This window comes from Nothoprocta perdicaria, unplaced genomic scaffold (genome assembly GCF_003342845.1).
Source record: "Nothoprocta perdicaria isolate Ctin4 unplaced genomic scaffold, notPer1 scaffold_24, whole genome shotgun sequence".
Classification (NCBI taxonomy): domain Eukaryota; kingdom Metazoa; phylum Chordata; class Aves; order Tinamiformes; family Tinamidae; genus Nothoprocta; species Nothoprocta perdicaria.
Window position 1 is genome coordinate 5696051 of NW_020455466.1, and position 14270 is coordinate 5710320.

A 14270-nucleotide genomic window follows, 5' to 3' on the forward strand; every position below is an offset into this window, starting at 1 on the left:
GAAAAATCTAAAAATCTATTATTTTGTTGGATCAGACCATGCAAGGTAAACAACCAGGTAAGAAAGACTATTTTCTGCATAAAGCAAAGGYGTTTGGATGGGAAAGACTCTGTTTAGCAAGATGAAGAATATAATAAAGGTCAGTCAGAATCATTTTAATATTGACAACAGTAAACCTTTCAAGATAGGCACCTGGAATGAACGKTGAAGCTAACACTGACAATGAAGAGCATGTCAAAAGAGATATAAATTTCCTTGCAATTGCCAGCTGGTTAAACATATTACCTTCTCCTTCCTTTCTTCCATATGTGTCGACATAAAAAGAAAATGCAGCATATGACTTCTATAATGTTGCTCCTTGTCTCCTTTCTCCATTCTCTTTTTCTCAAAATCAATTACTTTTATTGTGCATTTTGTGCACTTCAGATTGTGCAAAGACCTTCTGTCCTACACATACTTAAAATAACATACATCATCTATGCTCCATATCCATGCTGCTCTTTCATATTTTATTTCTTACAATCACACAAGTTAAAAGTACCAATCTCCCAAAAATGTGTTTTAATACAATCTAATTTAAGCCGACTTGGGTATGGGAGCGCCGCCGCAACATGGCGGCGGCAGGAACTTCCGGGAGGCCCCGGTCACCCGACGGGCAGCCCTGCTTGGTCCTGCGCACGCTGGGCTCTGTGTCCCAGGCGAAAGGAGAGCTGGGAACAGGGGAAAACAGGGAATGTTTSAAATTTTAAAGGAAAAAAAGAACAAGTCACCCAAGATCTTTATGGACCCGGGAGTCCTGGATGGCAACTTGACCATGAGGCAGCAGGGCCCTTGTGGCCTAGAAGGGCAATGGGCTCACGGCTACATCAGGACGGTGCCAGCAGGGCAGGGAGGGGATCTTGCCCCCCTACTCTGCGCTGGGGAGGCCAAACCTGGAGCACTAGGGGCAGCTCTGGGCTCCCAAGTCAAGCGGGACGTGGAGCTGCTAGAGAAGGAACAGCACAGAGCAACAGAGATGATGAAGGGACTGGAGCAGCTCTCGTGTGAGGAGAGGCCAAGCRAGCTGGGCCTGTTTAGCCTGGAGAAGGTTGGGAGGGGATCTGATCAATATGTATAAATACCTGGAGGGTGAATGTAGTAGGGAGGAGGGGTCCAAGCTCTTTCCAGTGGTAGCCAGTGACAGGACAAGGGGTAATGGGTGTAAGTTAAAACGAAGTTCCCTCTCCAGGTGAGGAGGAACTTCTTTCCTGTGAGGGTGACAGAGCCCTGGCACAGGCTGCCCAGGGAGGTTGTGGAGTCTCCTTCTCTGGAGATCTTGAAAACCCTCCTGGATCCTCCCTGTGCCCCATGCTCTGGGTGTCCCTGCTGGAGCAGGGGGGTTGGATTAGATGATCTCTAGGGGTCCCTTTCAATCTCAACCATCCTGAGATTCCTGTGATTCCTGTGAAACAAAGATTACGTGTTGTACTTCCTAGACAAAAGATTTAATTTTGGGAGACAATATGTTAGAAAGTCATAGCCTTCTCAACAAGTACACATAGAGAAATCCTGGGACTAGCAAGGCTGATAGGATTCCTGGATATGTGAAAAAGAGTTGCAGAACAGAAGCAGTGAGGTAATCTTGCTTCTCTGCATAGCACTGGTTATACTGCTTTGCAAATATTTTATGCTGTTTGAGCTTCAGAAAGTTTGTGAGAATAAAAAGAACTGTAAAAGTCCCCAAATTATCCTGGAATAACCCCCAGGCATTTGACATTAATTTAGTCAGTCTTTTAAGTCTATCAAGAGGACATCAAGCTGTGACATGGTCACTGATATACGTGGCAAATATATTTGAGACTGGGGACACTTTTATTTATGAGATAAACAGTATTGAACTTAGTAGAATTAACTTTGAACCAAAAAAAAAAAAAAAAAATCCAGTAAGGGTAATTTTTAGTGCATTAGGATAATTTTTAGTGCATTAGAAAGAGCTTTGATTTTTCTGTTATCCATCAATGTGAAGCTACAAATCAGTTTTGTCAGTATATATCATAGAGATTACATCACATGATCATAATGGTCTTTTCTGTCCTGAGAATATCTCCATCTACAGTGCTCTTAAAATTATTTTAGGAGCAAATAGTCACTCAGTGTCCTCTCTAAACCAGTTACGTGCAAAGCGCCTGCATGAGTACACGAAGTGCATTACTGTGCAGTTTACTATTGCACACATGGAATAAGTGATCCAAATGCATGAATAACATAGAGGGTAGCATCTGGGCATCACTAGGTTTGCTTCAGGTTCAGTGAGATGACTTAAGCATAAGTCTCCACTGTATATGATTATCAAAATGACTGCAATTCAGGAAATATTTTGCAGAAAAGAATAAAGAAGCTGATGATAATTAAGAAGTCACTGTGAGAAAAGAAGGATGTCTGATGCTTGTGGTCATACTATCAGAATTCTCTGCTCTCAGTCATGAGGAAGAAAATCTATCTTACTAGATAGACTGGCCAAGGTTATTGCTCAGCCGCTCTCCATCATCTTTGAGAGGTCCTGGAGAGCAGAGGAGGTGCCCGAGAACTGGAAGAGAGCCAATGTCACTCCAGTCTTCAAAAAGGGCAAGAGGGAGGAGCCGGGCAATTACAGGCCGGTCAGCCTCACCTCTGTCCCTGGTAAGGTGATGGAGCAATTCATCCTAGAGAGAATCTCCAGGCATRTGRAGGAGAAGAAGSTGYTGAGGRGCAGTCAGCATRGAYTCACCAAGGGGAAGTCATGTCTGACGAACCTCATAGCCTTCTATGATGGGATGACAGGCTGGCTGGACGAGGGGAGAGCCATGGATGTTGTCTACCTTGACTTAAGCAAAGCTTTTGACACCGTCTCCCATAATGTCCTCATACGGAAGCTCTGGGAGAGTGGACTAGATGAGTGCACGGTGAGGTGGGTTGAGGGCTGGCTGGATGGCAGAGCTCAGAGGGTGGTGATAAATGGGGCCGAGTCCAGTTGGAGGCCTGTGCCAGTGGTGTCCCCCAGGGGTCACCAGGGGTACTGGGCCCAGTGCTGTTCAATTTGTTCATCAATGACCTGGACGAGGGCATGGAGTGCTGCACCCTGAGCAAGTTTGCAGACGACACCAAGCTGGGTGGAATGGCCGACACTCCGGAGGGCTGTGCTGCCATCCAGAGGGACCTGGATAGGGTGGAGAGTTGGGCAGAGAGGAACCTCMYGAGGTTCAATAAGGACAAGTGCAGGGTCCTGCACCTGGGGAGGAATAACCCTAGGCACCAGTACAGATTAGGGGTAGACCTGCTGGAAAGCAGCTCCACGGAGAGGGACCTGGGAGTCCTGGCTGACACYAAGKTAACCATGAGTCAGCAGTGTGCCCTCGTGGCCAAGAAGGCCAATGGCATCCTGGCCTGCATCAGGAGGAGTGTTGCCAGCAGGTGAAGGGAGGGGATTCTGCCCCTCTACTCAGCTCTGGTGAGGCCGCACCTGGAGTACTGTGTGCAGTTCTGGGCTCCCCAATATAAGAGGGACGTGGAGCTTCTCGAGAGGGTATAGAGAAGAGCAAGTAAGATGCTTAAAGGAATGGAACATCTCACGTACGAGGAGAGGCTGAGTGAGCTGGGCCTGTTTTGTCTGGAGAAGAGAAGGCTGAAAGGGGATATGATTAACATGTATAAGTTCAGGAAGGGAGAATGCAGGGAGGAAGGGGACAAGCTGTTCTCACTGGTGGCCAGAGATAGGACGAGGGGCATAAGCTGAAACACAGGAATTTCCATCTGCAGGTGAGGAGGAACTTCTTTCCTGTGAGGGTGTCAGAGCAGTGGAACAGGCTGCCCAGGGAGGTTGTGGAGTCTCCTTCTCTGGAGGTCTTCAAAACGTGCCCGGATGCCACCCTGTGCCACCTGCTCTAGGTGTGCCTGCTTGAGTGGGAAGGTTGGACTAGATGATCTCTAGAGGTCCCTTCCAACCTTGAGTATTGTGTGATTCTGTGATACTAAGAAATTAGAATCTTCTCCTGATGCCAGTAAAGGAAAAAAAATTGTTTGACCAATGTTGCAAAACTGGTGAAGAAGTGACACTTTAATGTAGATCTACACATTTCTAGTCTCTCCATACACAGCTCTATCACTGAATCACAGAATTACAGAATGATTAAGGTTGGAAGGGACCTCCAGAGACCATTTAGTCCATACCCCCTGCTCCAGCAGGGACACCCAGAGCACAGGGTGACATCCAGGCAGGTTTGGAAGATCCCCAGTGAAGGAGACTGTACAACCTTGCTGGGCAGCCTGTTCAAGGGTACTGTCACCCTCACAGGAAAGAAGTTCCTCCTCACATGGAGATGAAACTTCCTGTGTTTCAACTTACACTCATTACCCCTTGTCCTAGCGCTGGCCACCAATGAAAAGAGCTTGTCCCCTTCCTCCCTGCATTCTCCCTTCCTGAGCTTATACATGTTAACCACCTCCCCTCTCAGCCTTCTCTTCTCCAGACAAAACAGGCACAATTCACTCATTCTCTCCTCATATGAGAGATGCTCCATTCTCTTTATCTCTTTGTAGCTCTCCGCTGGACCTTCTCCAGGAGCTCCACATCCCTCTTCTACTGGGGAGCCCAGAACTGCACCCAATACTCCAGGTGCGGCCTCACCAGGGCTGAGTAGAAGGGCAGGATCCTCTCCCTCCACCTGCTGGCAACATCCTCCTAATGCAGGCCAGGATCCCATTGGCCTTCTTGGCCACGAGGGCACACTGCTGACTCATGGTTAACTTGGTGTCAACCAGGACTCCCAGGTCCCTCTCTGCAGAGCTGCTCTCCAGCAGTTCAATCCTTAATCTGTACTAGTTCCTGGAGTTCTTCCTCCTCAGGTGCAGGACCCTTCACTTGCCCTTATTGAACCTCATGAACTTATGCCCAACTCTCCAGCCTGTCCAGATCCCTCTGAATGGCAGCACAGCCCTCTGGAATGTCAGCCACTCCACTCCACTCTATTCTGTCTTATTTTTCAACAATTACTCTTTGGTTCTGCATATTTTATGGAACAGTAAAATAAATTTTATGTAATATTTTCACTTTAGATTTTATTTACTTTTTCCAAGTTCATTTATTTTCACCAAAGAAAAGGAGAAGTTGAGACTGTGTGGATAAAGAATTAATCATGCATCTATTTTTTCTTTTTTTTTGACAAAAAGTTAAATTCCTATTAAGTAATAGGTTGCCATCATCTCTATAACCTGTTATCTTCCAAATTTGATGATGATAAGAAAGAGTTTCTTTTCCAACTTAAAATCCTGATTTCCATATCCAAGGAAATATTCATTTAGTGACAAATGGAAAGGAAATTACAATTTTTATTACTCTCAAAACATCGGTAATATAATTTCATATATATAAACTTTTGTTGAAGAGCTCTTTATCAGTAAAGAATTTTCAAACTATGCAATATTTTATTATTGTACAAAGGACTGAGAAACTGTCCTTCAGCTGTAAAGCAATTAAATATTTGAAGTCATGATTGCAAGATCAGAGTGACTATGCCAACAAATCAAAAAGCCATTCTACAGCTTACAGGCAACCATTTAGACTTACTTAATCAAAACGGACAAATTTGCTTCTGAACCTAAGAATCGTGAGTAACTTGTGTAAGCTTTAGTCTTTGTTTCACTACATAATCCATGATAGTGATTCCAGCAATTGCTTTTATAGTCTCATTGCAGGTCTGAGCATCAATCAGTTGCCCTGAGATAATTAATGCCGTGTATATCTTTGTACTTACGCAGTTGTGTCATTTAATAATTTGTATATGGAATATGTTGAATCTTTTTGATAATCCAAGGCAATCACAAATTGTGAAAAAAAGAAGAGAAGACAACAAGCACTTAAAATGTGTTGCAAGAGGAGATAAGGATTAAAAAATGCAAGACGCTTTTTTTTTTTTTTTTTTTTTTTTTTTTTCTGGCAGTGGTTAAAGAGACTTATGAAACAGAAAACCATTTTTTCCAGCACTAGTTTTTATAAAGGGTGAGCATAATAGCTGGGAAAAGGGCAGAAATGTTGTGAATATCAGTTTTCACTGTGTTTTTGCTAGATATTAGAAATACTTGGATAATTGGGACTTTAAGTATTATAACCATTGTAACAGGATTTTCATAACTATTTTATTAGATTTTTAATACTTTAATTAAATTGCCTGTCAAGGATCTTGGACCTATATAAAAGGTGTGGGGTTTTTTAGCCCACATAAGTTGCACAAGGTGTTTACCCAGGTACCCTGCTTTTGGTGCTTGGTTGTCATTTGAATGTAGCAAATCAAATTGGAAGCTTAGCAAAGCTGAGCCCCGCTTCAGGGGAGGTCTATAAATTTCTGAAAAGTTACCACGTACAGAGCTAATATTGTTAAATTTATTGATGCATAGGTTTTCTCTGGAAAGACAATAGGAAAAGGATAGGAAAAGGATATAGCAGTTATAACTAACTTCAGAGGACCGGACTATCTCATTGAAAAAGGAAGGCATAATTCTTACACTAGGAAGGCTTTAAAGGCTTATATATGGCTTTTACACCATATATAGATACTAACATAAAGATGAAGTGGTATTGACTGTCATGAAATTAATACCAAGCCTGGCAAAGACACTTTCTTGTACAATTAATGAAGTGCAAAGCCTGCTTGGTAGAACAGACTAAGCTGTTTGCTCTGTAATCAAGTAATTCTCTAGCATTTCTGGAGTTAAATAGGTATATATTTATGTTGATTTGTATGAACTGAAATGTTATCTTATAAAATCATATCTTATTGAAAGTGCTTTCCAAAGCTTTCCAAGTCCGCTTGCCTCTTCTTTTTCTCAGTTATCTTTGTGGAGGWTAAATTAATTGCTGACACCTGAGGTGAATGCAAAATCCAAAATAAGGCAGAATAAATAGAGAAAGCGTATTTGTATTCTTATCTCATTGTTGGTGGTGATATTTTTGTATTGCATAGACACCTTAGCAAAACTTACGAAATTTCCTGAGACTATATAATTGTCTTATTACTGTATCGAGGTTCTCCTTAATTGGACAGAATAAATGAAGTTGTCATTCACTGGTGATGCTTCTTTTTCGCATCTAAAGGAATATCTTACCAGCTCTGTAGCACTGTCCATTCCTAATGTATTAAAAAATAAGAAACAAACAATAAAATATATAGTTGGGTATGCATATAGTATCTCCTGGAGATATGGGTTGTTAAAACAATATTGGCTGTTGTGGGACCTTTCTTTCATGAATGGCATGAAGATTGTTCATGTCTGCATTGCCAAAGACTCTGATGGGAAGGAGTGCAAGGATATGCATTCTTTATACTGACAGTTGAATTTACATATAGAGAGTAAGATCTCAGCCTTTCAGGAAAGTCTAGTTGGAAGAACAGACTTCCATAAATGAAGGAATTTTCTTATACAGCATGGTTACAAATATTTTCTTATACAGCACGGTTASGAATATTTTTGAATATTCATTTTAATGAATGCTACACTGAAAATAATTCACAGTGTGTCTTTTACTTAGATATAGCTACTGTGCAGCAGTGATTTCATGTTTACTTTTCAGTTATAAATACATGTTTATTTTAAGTTATACATAGCGGACTTCAATCGGTAATATTGACTATATGAAAGGAGAAAAAAAGGTCACAAAATCTCTTCCTTTCACCTTTTCTCCCCTCTGGAATACCAGGGCTCAGAAGAAAAGATTGCTGAAGCCACTTTTCTCACCTGTCCTACTTTATCTTTCTTTACATCTTCCTTGGTGAGAGGAAAGGGGAGGGAATTTTGCTTTGACACTCACTGAGTCACATGTTTTTGCAAAAGTCCTTAGCTGAAGTTTAATACTCRATGCTTTCATCACCTTTCAGCTCTGTGTTATATCTTTCCTTTTCAGATTCCTTGCCCTGCTATTATAAAGCTTCTGCCRGGCATTTTGATCTTTCTCCTTCCAAACTGAGTGCTCCTTCCTAGGGGGTTAAAGGGGAAGGTAGCAATGCTGCCGCTGCAGCACATATTTAATCACACCCAAGCTCTGCCAGCAGATCCTCCCAAGCCCACTTGCACAAATCAGATTTTTCTCTAAATTTCTTTCATACTTTCATACTTTCATACTGCCTATATATATATATATATATATTTTTTTTTTTTATCATCAAAAGCAGTTTAGATGTTTCTTTAATGATCAAAGTCAGACCAGAATGAAGTTTCTCCAGACATCACCTATGGTCTGCTATGCATAACAAGATCCCTGGGGCAGATTTTTAAGATATCCAGCTTGATGCTGTCTTGCCCTCTCAATTACCAGTTGGAAAACTGAATGTGTGTGTCCCTAATGCATGAATATAATTATACTCTTAAAGTCTAGAATAAGTGATATTAGTTGCAATCGAAAAAAACTCCATCGTGAGAAACTGAGCATAGTATTTTTAAACATATATAGAAATAAAGTAACCTGGGTCTAGTGTCAAAAGAACTGCAATTGCAGAACTGAAGAATTTAAAACTAGTAAGGTAGCAATGAAAGCTGAAAAAAAGCAGTAAAAGACAGTATATAAGGCYTTAAAAGCTGCTATTAAAGCAAAGATCAAATGCATGAAAATGGACATAAAATGCGGAAGATGTTATTGAGGATTAATTGTAGAGGCATCTAGAATATTTGTTTCAAAATATTCAGAGGTGTCTGAAAGTTAGGAATTTGTCCTCTAGAGGCATAAATATTTTCCAGAAAGTGATGAAATGTCAGGAATCCATAGCCTTCTTTTAAGAAGACTACAGATGAGCTTGGTCACATCGAGAAATTAAAAATGACTCAGGGAATTAAAAATGACTGGGGACATCTAATATTAAAATAGAAGGCAATATACAAACCATACAGATCTGAAGAGATTATTTTTCTATTGTTGTGATTTACAATTTGTGCATGGAGGTATTATTTTTTTACTTGGAAATAACCACAACATCAAAAATATGGCTGATTTTACGTGCACCATAATTTTATGATTGCAAGTTCAACATACAGTACAAACAAGGAATTATAACAAACATCATTTTGTGAGGCTGGAGGAAAAAGCTCCACCCACCAAAGGATTCTATAATCCCATCGAAATGCAGTAGGACGGAAAATTAGAGGTTGAGTAAAAAGATATTCTGAAGTGCGTTGGAGGTTACATGTGAACGAGAACAGAAGCAGCAACCCAGGAGTTGCCAGGAGAGAAAAACAGGCAATAGCTTTTTTTTTTCTTTTTTCTTTTTTTTTTTTTTTTAAATCTTATACAGGAGTAAATAGTTCCTAAAGACAATATAACTTAGAGATGCTCATCATATCGGGGGAGTGTTAAATTTGAAGAGAAGGCTCTTTCATTCTACATTGGAGGCTAGCTTCTTGTTTGTTAATGTGTTTGTTTACTTTCTAAACAATATTTCCAGGAGAATTTAAGATGTTTCTAAAGAGTTATGGTTATTTTAATGATGGCAGGAGGAGGACAGGGAACAGTTTTCATTGTATGTAAAAGAAAATAATGTCTGTATATGTATTTGTAAAACATGGTAAAATATTTAACTACTTTAAAGAAGTCTAATTTAAGAAGAGTGATAAAAATATTTTCTTTCTGGATAACTTTTTTTAGAAGATTTTAATAAACAGTCTTCACACAASTAGGGTGCTATCATTCCTTTAGAGGAGACCTTTTTTTTGTGTGTGTGTGTGTGAATAATAAACACAGTTTTGCTTGKTAGGTTTAGCTTTTGGAACATAATTTAAAATTTTCTGTTCCTGAAGTGAAGGAAAAAAATATTGCAAGGTTAGTAACATTTCTTAAAAATATGGAAACAAACTATTAAATTATTTAATAATAAACCTTTCACAAGCTGATGCGCATTTCCAAGGATACTAAGATGCTTCATAGACAACATTTAAGCACTAATTCATTGACAAAAAGTATTACCCTACTGTAACATTCTGCTAATTGTACAAAGGAGGAAGGTGAGCCACAAGAGTTTAAGCACAGAAAACCAAACTATACAGAAAAGAAAACAAATAAAAACAAACAAACAAACAAAAACTCTAGCAAATTCCTGCCTTTCTACACATATGCTGACTTCTTCCTTCTTCTGAAAAAATATCCGTATAGTCTTGGACTAAGCTACGAGTAAATTAGGAAGTGCACAGTAGTAGTTGGTTGGCTGATTAGTTGATCAGAATTTTTCAAGAATTTCAAAGTTTCAGATCATAAATTAACAAGCTTGCTTTGTTGCTGTTTTGTGTTTTCCTCAATCATTAGACATGTTTCATTTTCAGATACTTGATTTTAAAAGTATACAAAAAATGTTCTCACAGTGGGAGAACACTGGCTTGCAGTGCTTCGATGAGGCAAATGGCACTTCCAATATATGTTTTGTGCTTTCTGTCTAAAGACTTATCTTTGTTTCTGTTAATGTCAATGGCAAAATCATCTTCGTTTTAAGAAAGAAAAACAGGGTTTGTATTTTTTAAATTAAGAAATATATCGAACTCATTGGGAAGGTTACTGTATTATTTACCCTTTTATCATCTAAAGAGTTTTACAAATGCTATGGCCTTCTGTTGTAGAGCTACCATCTTTATTTATGATTGTTCTGAAACATTTTAGATCCTGCCACAGAAATAATGCATTAATATTCTTATCTATAAAATGTCCCAAAACTGAAATTAATTAGACTCTCTGAGCTTTCTCCTTTTCTTTTTTCAAATATAGAATTCTTAATTTTGGAATTTTGTGACTGAAGTCTTGTTGTTGAATTAATCGCCTTCTACAGAGCTCTAGGTATATTTGTGGTATCTATTTTAACCCCTTTCATTTTAAGTTTAGATTAATATAAGCAATATAGTAAGAAATTATAAATTTAATTTGCACCCTTGCTAGGATAGCTGTCTCCCTTCTTAAACTTAAAATAGGAACATAAGGAGTTTGGGACTGTTGTGTTACCATCCCCAAACTTCTTAAGTCATGTCTATCTTCTTCAGAGTAGAATAAAGCTCTGTGACTAAGAAATTTGGAGCAATGAAACACAATTTCAAATATCTTAAATATTATAAAACAAAGGGATGAATAATTATGTGGTAGATCCTTTCTAATAATAAAGCTGACAGGAATATTAGTTCACCAGATATTAGTTGTCAAAAAAGCTACAGCAGAATATCCTTTAGAAAGAAACAGAAGATGGATGCAGTATGGAGTTAATGAAAAATGGAAAGAGATGAAAGTGCGTTTTCAGGGAAGATGAATAAATATTTTATGTTCTCCCCAAAGAACTATTTTTCCTTATTATTCTTCTGCACTTCTGATTAGCAGCCAATTAACCTCCTCCTCAAAGTCTCCTACTCTTACTGTAAAATAACTAGTTCTTGAATAGGAAAAAAATTCTGTGGCAAACGTATGCCCCGTCTTATTATTTTCTCATTGATTATTCCATACTAAARTAAACACACAAAAGAAAAGGAAAGGCTGTAAGACAAAATTACAAGCACGATTTAATATGCAGAGCAACTGTCTGGGATCTATAAAAGTATCAAGAGCCAACTCCTACTGCACTCCGTAGTTATTTTATATTGTTATTGATTCCCCTGAGCACTGTGTCTTTAAATCTTTCTCATTTCTATTGTTGCAAAAAATATATTCCTTTTAAAGATCRATTGCAGATATTTTTATTATTTACCACTTCTGGAAAATTTAAGAATTTCTATAATTAYATTTGCTATTGAGATAGCTGATTTGAAACTCATTATTTACAAATGTAGAGCATAATCTGAAAAAAACTACAAGAAAAAAAAAGTGATTATAATGGTGCATTTTGGTCTAATACAAAATATAATAATTTAAAATGTATGTATTTGATGCTTGATTGACAAATAGTTCTTTTTTTTGGAGGGAAAACAAAAATAACGTGTCTGTTCTTGTGTGAAAAGAGATGATCAGATAGMATCCCTTCACTGTCCCTTAGTATTGAATTCAGATATGAATTTGAGGGCAGATGTTTCTCCCTCCTGTTCCAGCCTCTGTTATATACAAATTAATCTAAAATTGAAATTGCACATGAACTTAACCTCACTAAAGCACTTTCAGTAAGGTTAATGATTATAGCTGCCTATATTTATATCTGTGAAATATGTTTGCTGTTGCATTGGGTATATATGTAAGAAGCACAAAAGTTTTGCAGGCATCAAAGTTATTTTGTATGTGCATTCACAGGTATTCTGTGAGTGGCCAATGGGTGTCTTGTACTACTTCTGGGAAGTTTTAGCCCCACTATTTCTGTTATTTAAGGGAGAACTCTTTTTCAGTAAAATTAATTGGTAATCATTCATCTAAAAATACCTTTTGTAATGAGGATTACCAGGAAAATAACGTGCACTAACAAACCATTTACTATGCTCTACAAAACTATTTTAACATATATTCTATTGAATAGCCTATTCTACACTTTACTGCTTTCTCCTGCCAGCAGAACTGATATCAACATGGGGAAGGAGCAAAATGGCTCAAATTTACTTAAGACCTTGTCCAACATTTTTACTTAAAGTGGTCTTCTACATGACTACTAAATAATGAAGAAATYCTGAAATTAGAGGTGTTTTCCTGCTTTGTTCATGTGTGTTGAGTCCTCACTCATTAAAGCATGTAAGTCTCGGCTTACCATTTATGCCTGTGCTGCAGAGAGCTTCAGTGGTATGGTTGCTAAAAATGGCAATAATCCAGCCTATACTGATATTTTTCTCTGGTAGTTCCATTTTTATGCTCCCCTAAGGAGAAGCAGGTATATTGTTGAAACTGTAGTGGGAAGGTAAGAGAGAAGACATTCTCTGAAAACCTTTGCTCTCACCTCAGCCAAAAGAATCTGATTTTTGTTTGTTGTATAGCTCATATAAAAAAAATTCTTTCTCTTCTCTTAAAATTTGTCRTCATTTTAGTGCTTTCTTTAACTTACTATTCACTGAACTTTCTACCTCCTATCCCACAACTGCAGCTTTTCATGGTCCTCTGATATGCCTCAGTTAGCAAAACTAGCAGCTACTGTGAGCAATTTTTCTTTCCGTTCTATGTTTTCTTGCTTTATGTGGATGACTAAGTGAGTATCAGGAAATAAATAATATTGAGAAAATTGTGAAGTGTGACAACTGGTAGGGAAAAAAAGTGTTAGGAAAAAATAGGCAATGAAAAAAGAATTAGTTGAAGACACAGAAGAAGAGGCAGCAATTATGGCTGGAGCTGAATGTTCATGCTTTATCTTGAAAACTCTGTGTTCTCACCAGATTTCTAAGCAGATTACATGGTAAAAAATTCAGCCAGATGGACAGGACTGTACATATGGGATGAACGAAAGATCCAGGAGGTTTTTGAGGTCTTTGCTCTAGATATGTGCCCTGGCCACAACCCTAATAAACATAGGATGAGACCTGGCATTGTGCCAGTCCACCCTTTGCATGCGGACCACATAGAAGTCAAAGGCTGAAGTGACAAGGTCCAAAGTTTACATAACTGGAGTACAGCACAGCAGCAGGTATCCACAGCTCTGCTTAGACTCAGCCATTCTGTTACATATTACTTTGTAAATAGAAGCAAAACCAATAAGCTTATTTCATAAGCTTATAAAATACTTCAGAAAGAGACCTAGCTGAATACAAATATATCTCAACACACAATCATCTTTCGTAAAAAATCTGATTAAAAACAAAGACTGATATAAGTACAGAGTTAAAAACAAAAAAAATTGAGAGACTAGATTTCCTTGTTGCTTGTGCAAAAAACTCTGTCTTCCTCTATGTGCTTTTGTTTACAGCAGTTGTCTTCTATGACAAATTATGGCAATCTCTTTTTTTTTTTCTTTTTGTTTTCTTAAAGAACTATCATTTTGATGCTGCTAAGTAGATTCTGAGGAAATTGCATTAGCAGTTAGAGAACAAAATGTGTCTGATACTTGTCTATTTGCCATTCGTGATGCTATCCCATGTCCTCTGCATGCTTGAGTCAATAAATTTAATAAAATAATAATGTAGAAAATTAAAGTCTATTTGCTAAAAACATATAATTTTGACTTCCCTTGCGACACTAAAGCTTTGTATCTTATTTTTGAATAACATTATCCTATTTTTTCCAGATCAATAAAAACAAAAGATATTCTCCATTAATAGCAAAGTAGGTGTCATGTACATTTTAGAATATGCTCTTGAATTTTTAAATACATTACAAGCCTTTTAGTAATAAATGATACTATTTA